Here is a 13358-nt window from a genome sequence, read left to right as displayed (position 1 = left end):
ATGAGAATCTGACTGATCAGAACCAGAAAGGTCTCAAGTGTCCCAAATATTTTACAAGCTGTGTACTTTATTGCTTATGATTTGTAAGGTAAGATTCAATATAGACTCCAGATGTTCCATATCTGAAGGAATATAAACTACAAATAGGTAAAGATTGTAAAACAATGGTGTGACTGGTGTGTAAAACATGCATTTATTTAGGAAAGGTAGAAGGAGGCCTAACTAGTAAGTGTAGTAAGTGAAGGAGTTCTGCTGTAATGTATTTCCAAACCAATCTCATCATTTGAAAAACACCACAAAATCTTTTTCCCTTATGAAACTTGTTTACCTTAACATGAACAGTGCTCACAGCCCCAGCACCATTTTAAATAAGAATATGCAGCATCTAATTTTCTACTTCCAATGCAAAGGGAGAAGAAAATATTCAGGACCTCCAGCTTATATTCAGACATTACTTATTATTAATGCTTAAAATGAGAAATATCCAGTGGAGAAGTGGTGAAGAATTTTAAGGTAGGTAGAAGTGTTGCAATTAAGAAAATGAAAGTTAGTCACAAGGAGTTTTGAATGATGGCTTGTTGTCTAATGTGGAAGTATTTTCAATTGAAAAGTTCATTTTGAGTTCCACCTCTAATGCACTCTAAGAAGTTATGCAGAGACAGTATTTCTACTACTAATGGATTATGTGACATAGTACTCATTTGCTGCTTCCTTGCCATTGAAACCACTCTGAGCCCAAAGAAAGAGATCAGAGAGATCCAGAAAACCCAACTCTGCTTTTGCAATGAACTCAGACTTACTGGCACTTTGATACATATGAGACTTTTTAAAGAAGTCTTAACAAAGTACTTTTGAAATAAAAATGTCAGTTAGTCATAGTAGATGTGATTAAATACGTAAAAGTGACAGGAAATAAATGATGCTATTATGATTCCTACTTACTGTTTTGTGTGATGTGGGGCTAGAAGTAAGATATTCATTCTAAATATCCTCATAAGCTGTGCATTGTGATGCCAATTGTGTTACACATGCATCTTTTTTTTTTTTTTTTTTTCTTTTTAAGTGTTCATAGTTACAATCATTTCAGTATTTTAAGATGAGGATTCTATATAATTTATAAGGGTCTAGGGGATGTGTTTTGTGGGGCAGAAGAGATTTCACAAAATATCAATGATCCAGGTGAAATAAAGACCTCAAAGAGGTGTCTGCTGCCATCTTTTACTACCATTTCACCTTGCTGCAGACTTTTGCTGTTCATCTTTTATCTTCCACCAGCTTTTCAACTGCATTCAGTTTTGGAGTTGTTTAAGGAATTTTCTCTCTTGACCCCATCATTACAGCATTTAAAGTAATGGACTAAAATGGATCCATGCCTGCCCAATCCATTCCTGCAGCCTCGCTGAGGGGACCGTCTCTGTCTCATTTTCCTTTTGGCCTTCATCCTCCCGCAGCCACTGCCCCTGCCCCTGTCCACACCCACTGAAGGATGCCTGATGTCATCAGAGGTGTCTCAGTGAGCTCACAGTGAGTAACAGGAGAGACTGGAAGAAGCTAGTTACTTGGAACCCTCCAGTGGGTGCTGCTCCAGTGGATGCTGTGGGACAAATGCATTGGACTCCCAGCACTTCATAGAGAATGACACTAGAAAGGACTTTGAGGAGTATGTCTTCTGATCTAATACCTATGATAAACCTTTAGAAAAGTCATTTCCTTATAGCATATTTACCCCCCACACCCTTTTCCTCTTTCCTGGATATCAGCAGATATGTACATGTACTTTTCATTTCAGAAGTATTTCCCCTGTACTTTTACTAAGTGCCTTGTTTTCCTGAGCTTATTTCTTTTTGCCTTATAAACAGCAGATTTTCTTGCTTCTCTTTCTTTGGACAAAGGGAAAGGGAAATAATATATATATATATATACGTATATATATATGTGTATATATATATATACGTATAGAAATAATACAGATTTTCTTTTTCTTTTCTTTTGCCCTTAGTATAAATGAATTATATCAGCCCAAGACTATTCTCGTTTCTGAGCCCTAGCTTCGTTAACATTACTGATGCATACAAATGTTTCTAGACCTGGGGGAACTTTGTTTTTTCATCTCCTACTATTTCAGTCTGAAACCCATTCTCAGTGTCTGAAACTTTGCTTTGCAATTGCTGTCCTCTGGCTATGGCATCTGTTGTTACAACCTTTACTAAGCCCACCAATAAATAATCTTATTTCCTGTCAGTACTAGACAACTTAGAATAGGAAGTGGAAGCTTCACTGCTAGAAGAAAAATGGATGAAAGAGAAGCTAAGTGTTTGGGCCTCCATTGTTGGCTTTGCTGAAAGTTTGCTATGTTACTTTGGTGAGACACAATGCATCTTTGAGTTTCTTTCTCAGGAAAAACAAAACAAAACAAAACCGATATTCACAGAGGCTTTTGGATGACCATTTGCTTCTCTGCATGCAGAAATATAGGACTTCGTTTTGATGGCTACTTGTCATAAACTTACATTAACCCAACTAGCAGAAAACTGGTTGTACTTAAAAAGTACTGAATAACAAATAATATAACTATGAAAGTCATTTTCACCTTAAATACTTCTCTAAAAAGAAAAAAAGAAAACAAAAAAAAACTTTGTAAACTTTAAAAGCCTTCTAACATGTTTTTCATGTTTAATCTTTGATCAAAGATACAAAATATTAGTAGGACAGCAAGTCAAAAGAAATATCAGGAGTAAGCAGACAGACCTTAAGAAAGTGGGAAAAAAAAAAAAAAAAAAAAAAAAAGGAGGATTTATCATAAAATACTCTGAGAGGTTCGAAAAATAGAAATAAAGACAGACTTAGCAAAGGTGAAACTAAGTCTTTGCAAATAAATCATAGCATATAGTATTTATATATTTATTTATTTATTTATTTATTTATTTATTTTGTCATTTATCCGAAGAAAATAAGTATAAAAGACCTGGGCTCGCGATCTATTGAGATTGAGATGCTATGAATATGGGATGTTCCTAGGTAGTAATGCCAGTCTGCCTTTAAGCTGTCTGAATAAAACCAAAAAGCTTTGCCTCAGTTTTTACTGAGGAGAGCAACATAGCAAAGATAAGGGGGGCATTTGTCCCATAAACAAAAATGAAAATTACTGCATGTGTGATGAGAATGATTTTATTTTTTTTTCTTCTTTTTAATATGCATTTCAGTTGAGGGACATTACACTCTCAGTCCTATAGTACTGTAAGAATTGGTATGCACAATCACAGGTCCAGCAAGCCATGTTCTTTAATGTGTCTGCTGAATGAATCAGAGGCAGTGCTGTGTGGCTGTAGAATAGCATATATACTGTCTATGTTTAAGCATTCTCAGACAATTCAGTCTGCCTTTAGTAGTAGAATAGGCTGGATGTGGCCTGCAGTCCAGTGCTTTTAATTAATGGGTCAGAGGGACAGCATGTGCTGTTTGACCAGGGGCTCTACATTTTCCATTTGGATATTGTGAGAACCAGTTGACCACTTGTAAAGAAGTTCCCACAGACCACCCTTGGCAGATGTCCTTGATAACAGCAGCTGGTAAGAGAAATTTCACTGTAAGAGGGAGTGTGAATCAAATATGCAAAACTGTCTGAGAGAGCGTTTGCTCAAAAATGGTAGAATTAAAAAGGAAGTTGACCATCAGTTATATTAAATGTTAATTTAGGAATTACAAAAGATACAAAGAATTCTGCTTCTATCCTGATTGGATATGCTGAGTTCTATGTGGACTGAGCATTTTTTCCCATTTCCAAATTCACCAAATTCAGGAAAAAAAAAAAAAAATGTTTTACCATCCCTTTTCCACTTTCCATCTTCCTCTATTTGGTGCCCTTCAGGCATAAAACAAAGTATGAAGGCCAAGTAGAATGGATCCAGAAAGTGTCTGAGATGTAAATACTTGACGATGTCTGGGAGAGGTTGAAGACTAATGACAGACAAAAAATACAGACATACTCAGTGTTAAATATTTTTAAATGTTGATCATACCTGATCAATGTAATTGACCTCTGAGGAGCATTACTGTTCTTTTTTTTCAGATGTAAGAAGGCCGCAGATCTAATCTGTCTGGATTACAGATAAGCAATTTCTATGGTGGCACACAGGAAAAGCAATGTGAAGCTGTAGAAAAACAAACAAACAAACAAACAAACAAACAAACAACAACAACAACAACAAAAGGAAAATAGGGTATAGGAAAAGAATTAAGTGAAGAGTATCCATGGATACATCATACTGAAAGAGGTCTGCTCAACTGGATAGAGAAGCCTAGTGAAATTGTTACAATTAAAATCTTGTTATGGACAAAAAAGGGAAATCCAGCCTACATGTGAAGCTGTTAATTTATTTTAATCTGCTTTAACAGTGTAGCCAAAATGCAATTATCATTACTCCATTATAAATGGACTAACACTCACTTTTAAAATTATCTAATCAATAAAAACCTGATCTTATTAGTAATACTAAAAACAAAAGTTGCTATACAAGACAAATTTCCCAGTATCTACTCCTTTCCTTTGGTGCTGTTTACACCTTTTCAGTATTCCTCTATGTCTTAAGCACATGGTTTTAACTGTGGGAGAGGCATAGAGAAAGTTTTTAGCATCCTGACATCTCTGCAAGGGCGACCATGATAGGAGGAGTTAGGATAGGTGGAGGAGTTTCTTCTTGTTTAGCAGTCACTGGGCCCCAGCATAAGGGTTAAACCAGCAAAATCCAACTCAGACCAAGGTAAGGCCAGAGCACTGCTAGGTAAAGCATGTGATTTTTTATTGGTAGTGGAAAAATAATATTTCCTAGGTATGGAGCTACTTAAGAAATAGCCAAGGAGCTATGATCTCCAGCGTTCTTTTAAGTTTTCTTGGCACAAAGTTCAGGTTTTGTGTGCGTGTGTGTGTGTGATTATTATTATTATTATTATATATTTTTTTTAAGCTTTTCTGATAGCTTAAACTGGAAGGAAGAATTTGGTTTACATAAGAACTGAAGCAAGAGAAATAGAATAAAAACAAGAACTGGGTGTTTTCCCAATGTCTTTCCTTTAGGGACTAATGCGAAAAATTTCATCAGGAAGCTATGTTCTCATGAGTTAGAAACTGCTGAGAAATAAAAGTCTGTATATATGGGTCATTGAAATTCTACAAGATGTCACTATGACATAAGAAAAATGGAAAAGAAAAAAAAAAAAAAAGATCCTAGAACTCAGACTAGGTTTTCCTAGATTTTTTCAGATTTCCTACTGAAGTAAGGATTTAATTATGTATAGCATGGGTATTTTCTGTAATACTGTACCCAGGTTTTGAACTACCAAGTTGTTTGCGAAGATGACTGCAGAATAGAATAAATGTACAAAAATTTCACAGCAGATGTGCTCAAGAACTGATGTTGGCTTGGTAAGGTTGTTGGACAACTGTCTTTGAATACAAGTGAGAATGCAGTTAGGTACACAGGTGTGGTGGAAGATGGTTCTTGCAAGACTCGTTGAGGGCAGCAGCCTTTTTAGCTTCAGTCAAGTGGTCTAACTCCAGGGGATAAGCACTCAACAACTCAACCCTAAGTACTGGACTTAGGGCTTCTCACCTCCCACCTGAAAATAGCAATCACTACCACTTTATTCCAGTGAATGCCCATGATTTTTTTTTTTCTCTAGTGTGTGAATATCAAAAACCCACCTGTTTGCACACAGGAGTTGTTCTCTGCTGTTTTCCACAGCTGAGACTACTGCTTATTCCCTTCCAGACAGCCATGTATTAACATTAAATTCTGCATTACTACAGGAAGGCTGATTTCACTAGTGGTCAGCAGTCTCAACCTGAAAGAAAAGATTAGCATAAACTTCTAAACTAAGAGCCCATGGGAATGTTCCTCTTCTCCTCCAGACCTGGTAGGGATCAATGAACAGCACTGTCTTTTTAATGAGACATGTCAGACCATGAATGGCATAATGTTGGGGTAATTAACAGCTGGTTAAACAGATGGCCAAAGAACAACACTTCCATAAGCTGCCCTCAATCATATTATTACTATTATTCACAACTCTGGCTACTGTATGTATCAGCAGGATCCCCAGCTTCTCACAGAAGAGGATACAACACAGTAAAGCATAATCAGTGCTTAAGTGCTGTTTCAGACAGAAGGTAAAGACAAAGCTCAGGGCACAGGCCTGAGTCAAGTATACAGTCTAGGAATAGCTTTTGTTGAATAAAAGGCCGAGGTGAGGTTACCATTTGCAAATGTACAAGGACACTGAAGAGTTAATTCATGTTGGCAAATGGACAAGTAGGTATAAATTGGCCTAGAGGAAACTTATCCAGGAAATGAAAAGAAGTCTCCAAATAACTAGCAAGTGAGGTCTGAGGAAGTTGCAGCAAGAAATCCAGCTTATTTTGAGTTATTTTTATAAATCAGGTAATTGACTATGACAGGAGAAAACTGGATTTAGTATTTCAGGATTTTTTTCTAATCCTATGTTCAATATTCATCAGATTTTTTAGATATGATCTTTGTCAGCTTCTGTTATTGCAGCAACATTCAGTCATCTGCTTGGAGTTCTGTCAGTTTGGGCCATGCCAAAATGCAAACCTTTAACCTTGCAGGTAATTTTAAGTCATAAAAAAATATATACATGAAGTCACCCACAGGTTATACAGGACCTGAGTGGGGAACCCTCCTGAAACAGTGAGGTAAGATTTGGATGATAAAAAGTCTTTCAGTGGCTTTAATCCAAAATCCTTTTTCAATTCTGAGTTATAAGAGTGGGGGGAAAAGAAAAAAAATTCAATTCCCATTGCAAAAGTGATCCCAGGGCTGTCACGCTTCTGAGAACAAAGCTAGAGCAAAACCACCCACAGTTCAAAAACTTGACATGGGTAAGGTCCTAGCTGATCATTTTTGGAGTGGATTAGAGAGGATTAGAGAAGTGAGAGAGGTAGAATAAAAATAAGAAGATAAGAATTTTTTCTTTAAGTCAGTTCTGAGCGTGGTAAATTGGTACCTCTAAGATTTTCACAATGCCAAATGAAATACTCTCCTTTCTGACACTTCACAATCCAAACGTAATACATCCAGCCTCAGCAGCACTTGCAGTCTATTCTTGGACTGCACCTAGGGCTCAAAAGAAGGAACAAAAAGTGAAACTAAATACTGACATTTAAAGATTTTAAAATTACTGCTTGATTTGACTTTTTTTTCTGGTATTATTATTATTATTATTATTTTGAAGTCTATGATTTGGTTAATAAAATCTTAATATGGTTCTAATTCAGTATGACTTTCTGCCCATTGAAGAGAGTTTTGTAAATCCTGTATTGCAATCACTAAGAAATGCTGCGCTTGCATTCATCATAACTTGGTAACTAATACAAAACTCAACTCACAGACCTCTCTAATATTTTTTTTTTTTTCTTTGTATATTTATGTCTAACCTATTTGATATCTTTAAATAGCTTTTCTCACTGCTTCTGTATTTGTGAATTGTATTTGTTTATGTTTTACAAGTCTTACGAGGAGCGGCTGAGGGAGCTGGGGTTGTTTAGCCTGGAGAAGCGGAGGCTCAGGGGAGACCTCATCGCTCTCTACGGGTACCTTAAAGGAGGCTGTAGAGAGGTGGGGGTTGGTCTGTTCTCCCACGTGCCTGGTGACAGGACGAGGGGGAATGGGCTAAAGTTGCGCCAGGGGAGGTTTAGGTTGGATGTTAGGAAGAACTTCTTTACTGAAAGGGTTGTTAGGCATTGGAATGGACTGCCCAGGGAGGTGGTTGAGTCACCATCCCTGGAGGTCTTTAAGAGACGTTTAGATGTAGCCCTTAGTGATACAGTTTAGTGGAGGACTTGTTAGTGTTAGGGCTGAGGTTGGACTAGATGATCTTGGAGGTCTCTTCCAACCTAGACGATTCTGTGATTCTGTGATTCTGTGATGTGTATATATATTAAATGAAGCATATATCTCTCACAAAAACATACTGACTTTTTTTCCTTTTCCTTTTTTACTTTCTTTGCTATCTGAAGATTTATTTCCATTCTATTTATATTTTGTTGCCTTAAAACTGGTGGAGACCTAGCCTTTGCAATAAATGGAAGAAAAATATACTCTAGAAGGTTATATAACATGTAGATAACACACACGAAACTTGAGGTTGGTTAGATCTACAGAAACATTTTTTGTTTGTTTGTGGGAATGCATATTGGTATTTAGTGCAAATCTCCTCAATTCAGATACCTGAACAAATATTTTAGCTTCCTAATCAGCCTAGATTATTTATCCTGTAATTAAATTAATATTTCACTCTTGTTTGCACAAAGCCCATATATGTAGACCACGTGAAGGATATTAAATGGAAATGTGGAATTGCTTCTTTTTCTACATGGGTTCCAAATTTGAATACACAGCTCTGTAAGGACTTTCCTGGACCTATAGACTGGCAGATTTTTCTGCATTATTTAAAATATCCTGGTGTGCTTTCTATACTCTTATACTTATTAGATAATAGGTTCCCATGACTGACTCAGCACCAACATTGTAGGTCACTCTAGTGAAGGTGGGTTTGCACTAAATTGAAATAGTTGAAGAGGGTTCCCAAGTCCCACTCTGCTGACCCTCTTGCGGGCCTGGTAACCTCTTGCAGAAGAGTGATAATAATTAGTAGAAAAGCTGGAGGACACAGCTTTCCGTCATTTGTTTATGGAAGAAGATTCCCTTGATAGCTAAGAGTATCTGAGGGTACTTCCCCCTCAGCTCCTTCCATTCTTAGGAAAATAAGGATGATTATAATCCAGCATTTTGTCTGATATAAGCTACATTAAGTAATCAGTAGGGACTGTTGAGAGGGGGAATAGAGGATGCTCACTTCATGTCAGGAGGAACATTGTACTTAATTACACATAGACAACCTGATTGTGCATTAGGGCTTTGTGGCAGAGCAGCTCCCTGGCTGTGCTATATTGAAAATCAGTCATTGACAAAGGCCAGGAGCAGGAAACTCTAACGATTACGGGAGTTAGGAAAGCATATCGTGATATTTCTGTAAGTAGCTCTGTGATTAAAATTGCCAGTCAGATCCTTGCTACTATAAGTAGAGAGCTTAGAGCTGCCTTAATGAGTGAAGTGCAATATCCCTATTCTCTCTGCTTCCATTAGAACTGGTATTGTAAACACTCAACATTATATTGCAATACTATGGCTTTAAACCTGATGTAATCCTATTAATAGCAGCAAATAGCATTTGTGAACTTTTCCCATGGGGGGGGGGGGGGGGGGGGACACTGACAAGAGACAAAAAAAAAAAAAGATAAAAAAAAAAAAGAAAACTAAAAACCTAAACCAAAAACCAAATGTAACACACTATAGGAAATCAGAAATTCAAAATCAGAAAACCTGGAGCAATGCAGTGAATCATTAGGCCCAAATTATTTGTTCATAAGGAAGCAAAATCATTTGGATTTAAATAAAAATTCCAAATGTTCTTTTGTAATATATGCAGATTTCTATTGTGCCCACTTTGCAATAGTGTCATTATGCTAGAGGGAAAAAAAAAAACAGATTTTAAATAGGAAAATAAGCCCTTTTTTTTCTTTATTTCTGCTTGGTTGAATACTTATATTTTGCTAAAATTCACCCAGTGGGAGAAGTATGTGCATTTTAACTTTAATCTTCATCACAATAAGCTATGTTTCAGGCAGAGATAAATAACAGTCCATGTATCTACCCATCCATTCATCCAAGTTTGTATACTAAATTCCTCATTAAAGTATCTGAGAGCCTGTTGCCAGACATAAAAGTATAACTATTACTTGTTTTCTCATTCTGTCTTTTTCCATACTCACATCATTGCAATAGCAGTAATAGCTATGCAGTTATGATTCATTTTGCTGAATGACTGGGAAAATCAGATGGTACAAACTAAAGAACTTATTAGAGCCTCTACTCATAAAACTGCTGAATAATATTTATACTTGGGGAGGTGTCAGCATTAATGCATAAATGTTTTTCATCACCCATCTACATAGGTTCACATATTGTCAGTCTTCACTATACTATCTGAGTGCCTCCATAATGCCTGCACACTTCTTTCTATACTAGGGTATTAATCCTAAGTGACTTTGGGCTGGATTCCATTCTCGCTCCTATTTAGGTATTTTTTATTTTTGCAGCAGTGTTCAGTGAAATCATTTCTGACCTACATCTATCTTCACTGGAATAAGTTCCTAGTATTGAATGGATACAAATGAGGGAAGAAGAAGGCCACTTTTTATATTATTTGATTACTCTCATGCAATATTATGCTGTTTTTTTTACTTATCTAGAAAATGATCTGTAAAAAAAAAATAAAAAAAAAAGTGTTAAGCTAACAATTAAAAATGTTATTTTGCATAAAATGAATCTGTAGGGACATGTATCCTACAAGGATTACAGGGATAGAAGATAATGAATAACAACAACAGAAGCAACAAAAAACAGGAATAAAGAGGTACATTTCTTTTTTGTTTTTAATAGCAAATTGTTATTTAAATACATGTTTTGAATAAAATTATCCTTTGTTCAGAGGATGATAGTCATAGTTAAAAAGAAATACAGTAATTTAATTGTATTTAAAAATATTTTGGGGTGTTTATCGGATATTTTTACCATTTATAATAAAGTTATACAAGAGAAGGACTGAAATTAAGGAGAAATATATTAAACATTTCACCTATTTCACCTGAAGTACCACACCTCATTCCCACTTTCCATAATAAGTTTCATTGTATCAGTCAATTCAGATAATGATAAGAAATAGTAAAACAGATTTTTGCCCTTTAACAAAGATATCCTTTGGGAGAAGTATGATATTTCAAACTGTTGCTTTAGTGTAAGAGTACTGCATAATGCTGCAGAGAATGGAGAGAAGAAAGCATGACAATGAGGAACCAGGCAGGCAGTTTTGCCACAGCCTTTGTCAAGGGAAATGTAAAACAAATGAGCATATCTGTTCAATATCCATCAAATAATGAGAGTGTCATATGAGTTCTGGGTCTTTGTCGACATAGCTTGAGCAAAAGGTTAAAGAAATATTCACAGAAGGGAATGGTCACTTTTTTTTCTTATTTTTTTTCTCTTTTTAGTAAAATGAATGAGCAGAGTTATTCAAAACCATATTATACATTTCTTATTTCTGTTGGTATTTACTTGTGTAAATCATCCTCTTAGAAGGACAGAAACACTTTCATGGTTAAACTTCTGATATTTTAAAAGTGTAATTACCAAGCTCTTAATGTTTTGTTGCTATATTTGGCAATAATTCCACAGTAATATTAAAAAGAGACCAGTTAGAGAGCACAGCCTGGTCCAGTCTCTGAAATACAAAAAATAATACAACAGTCTGACTGACAGATATAGGTAAAATAATAATAATAATAAATCTATTTATTGATTTTGATTTTTTTTTCCTCCAGAATCATGTTGGTTTTGACAACATTTCTCAAGTACAAGATACAGTTCTAAAGCAGTTCAGATAAAGACTGAGTAGGTGAGTGGTGATGACCTAATTCAGGGAAAGCAATTCTTCTCACTTACATGGGAATTGCTTATCCTCCAGGCCTTCAGACCAGTTTTTCTCACTGTAGATGGTCTAGCTCATTACAAAAATTAAATATTTATTAGATGTCAACCTCATAACTATAGTCCTTTTCCAGAAATGACTATCAGAGAGAGAGAAACGATAAAAGCAACTCTTCTATTAACCAACTTCTCTCCATCACAAATCATTACCGTTGGGGGAGTAAATGTACTCAGCAAAGAAGTATAGTTTCTTTCTGTTTTACTTCTGATGAAGATTTTAGACACCAAAACATGGTTATAAAGGATAAGACATAGTTTTCACTTTCTTTTGAAAATGTTTGAAATGTTTTTGTTCTGTTTCCCATTTGAGTGGAAAAAAATAGAAACAACAATAACAGCAAAAAGACAACTTTTCATATCTTTCACGTTATTGAGAATTCTACTAAGCAAGTGATTGCTTTTTTTTTCTAGGTGGTGATGTGCAAAAATCCTTTATTATAGTTCTTTGAAGCAAGATTACTTGTCTCAGTGCTTCTGCACAAACTCTCTGCTCAGCCTCTACCCAAAAAAGAAGTTTTTACCACTTAAGTGTTGGACCTAGAGGTTCTAACAAAGCAAAGGATCCAGAACAATGATTGTATAAAACAGAATATCATCATTTTTAAGTCATAATTTTAAAAATAACTCCTCCAAAGTGCCTTTTTGGCACTTCATTTATGTAAAAGATCTGCAATTTCATGTGATTGCTGATTGGTTTACTGATTGTTTATTTTCTGTGATACTGGATTGTTACAGTACTATTCTTGCTTCCTTTTTTCTTCTCTCTTCTTCTCCTGCAAGTCCCATTTACTTTCTAAAATACAAAGTAAAATCATTTTTCCCAAAGATTTTATCTTGACTCTCTTTTAAGGGGAAAAAAAATAATAAAAAAAGTTTTGAAACATGAAACATGAAAGAAATGGCAAAAATCTACCTAGAGAAACAAGGAGAGTGAGTTCTGAAAAACAAAACATCTTCCTCTTCTCCCCTTCCCTATCCCAAACCCCTTCTTGTAGATTTTATTCTTCCTTGGCATAATTTCTGGTTTTAAACCTCAAATGGGATTCAACAGACCGCCTTTGTTTCCATTTCATCAACACCAACTCTGACTGATGCTCCAGAATGAAAATCAACAGCTTACTGCAGGATTGGTGAATGAATTCATGTACAGACCTCATTATGTGTCCTAGGACTAACTCCCAGTTAAGCAAGCATCTCGTCCTACTTCAGAAAGCACTAACTGCTCCACTCACATAATACAAGATGTTTTTTTCCCACTGTATTAGGTTTACATGGGAAGGGTTTGGTAGCGGGGGGGCTGCAGGAGAGGCCTCTGGGAGCAGAGCCCAGAAGCTGCCCCATGTCAGATCAGAGTCAGCCCAAGCTGGCTTCAAAAGGGACCTGCTGGCCAGAGCTGAGCCTGGGAGAGATACTGGGTGGGCCTCCGGGAGAGCAGATTGAAGAAAGGGGAAAAAACTGCTATGTGACAGCAGCTGGGAGAGAGAGTGAGAACCAGCCCTGCAGACCCCAAGGTCAGCGCAGAAGGAGGGCAGGAGGTGCAGAAGTTCCCCTGCGGCCTGTGGAGAGGCCCCTGGTGGAGCAGGCTGTCCCCCTGCAGCCCATGGGTCCCACATGGAGCAGATCTCCACGCTGCAGCCCCCCCGTGGAGGAGCCCCCGGTGGAGCAGGTGGATGTGGCCTGGAGGAGGCTGCGGCCCATGGAGAGCCCCCGCAGGAGCAGGCCCCGGGCCGGAGC

At 36.7% G+C, this 13358-nt stretch overlaps 1 long non-coding RNA gene across 1 annotated transcript; it reads left to right on the top strand.

Moving 5' to 3' along the window:
* Window positions 1-1193: 1193 nt before the first annotated feature.
* On the top strand, window positions 1194-12221 carry LOC106030383 (uncharacterized). Its single transcript, XR_001203712.3, has 4 exons — window positions 1194-1660; window positions 10414-10494; window positions 11459-11532; window positions 12036-12221. It is a non-coding gene; the product is annotated as an uncharacterized lncRNA (long non-coding RNA).
* The last annotated feature ends 1137 nt before the right edge of the window (window positions 12222-13358 follow it).

The sequence above is a fragment of the Anser cygnoides genome, chromosome 3 (assembly GCF_040182565.1).
Source record: "Anser cygnoides isolate HZ-2024a breed goose chromosome 3, Taihu_goose_T2T_genome, whole genome shotgun sequence".
Lineage (NCBI taxonomy): Eukaryota > Metazoa > Chordata > Aves > Anseriformes > Anatidae > Anser > Anser cygnoides.
The sequence above is the reverse complement of the archived record's forward strand: the minus strand, read 5'-3'. Positions and strand labels throughout refer to the sequence as shown.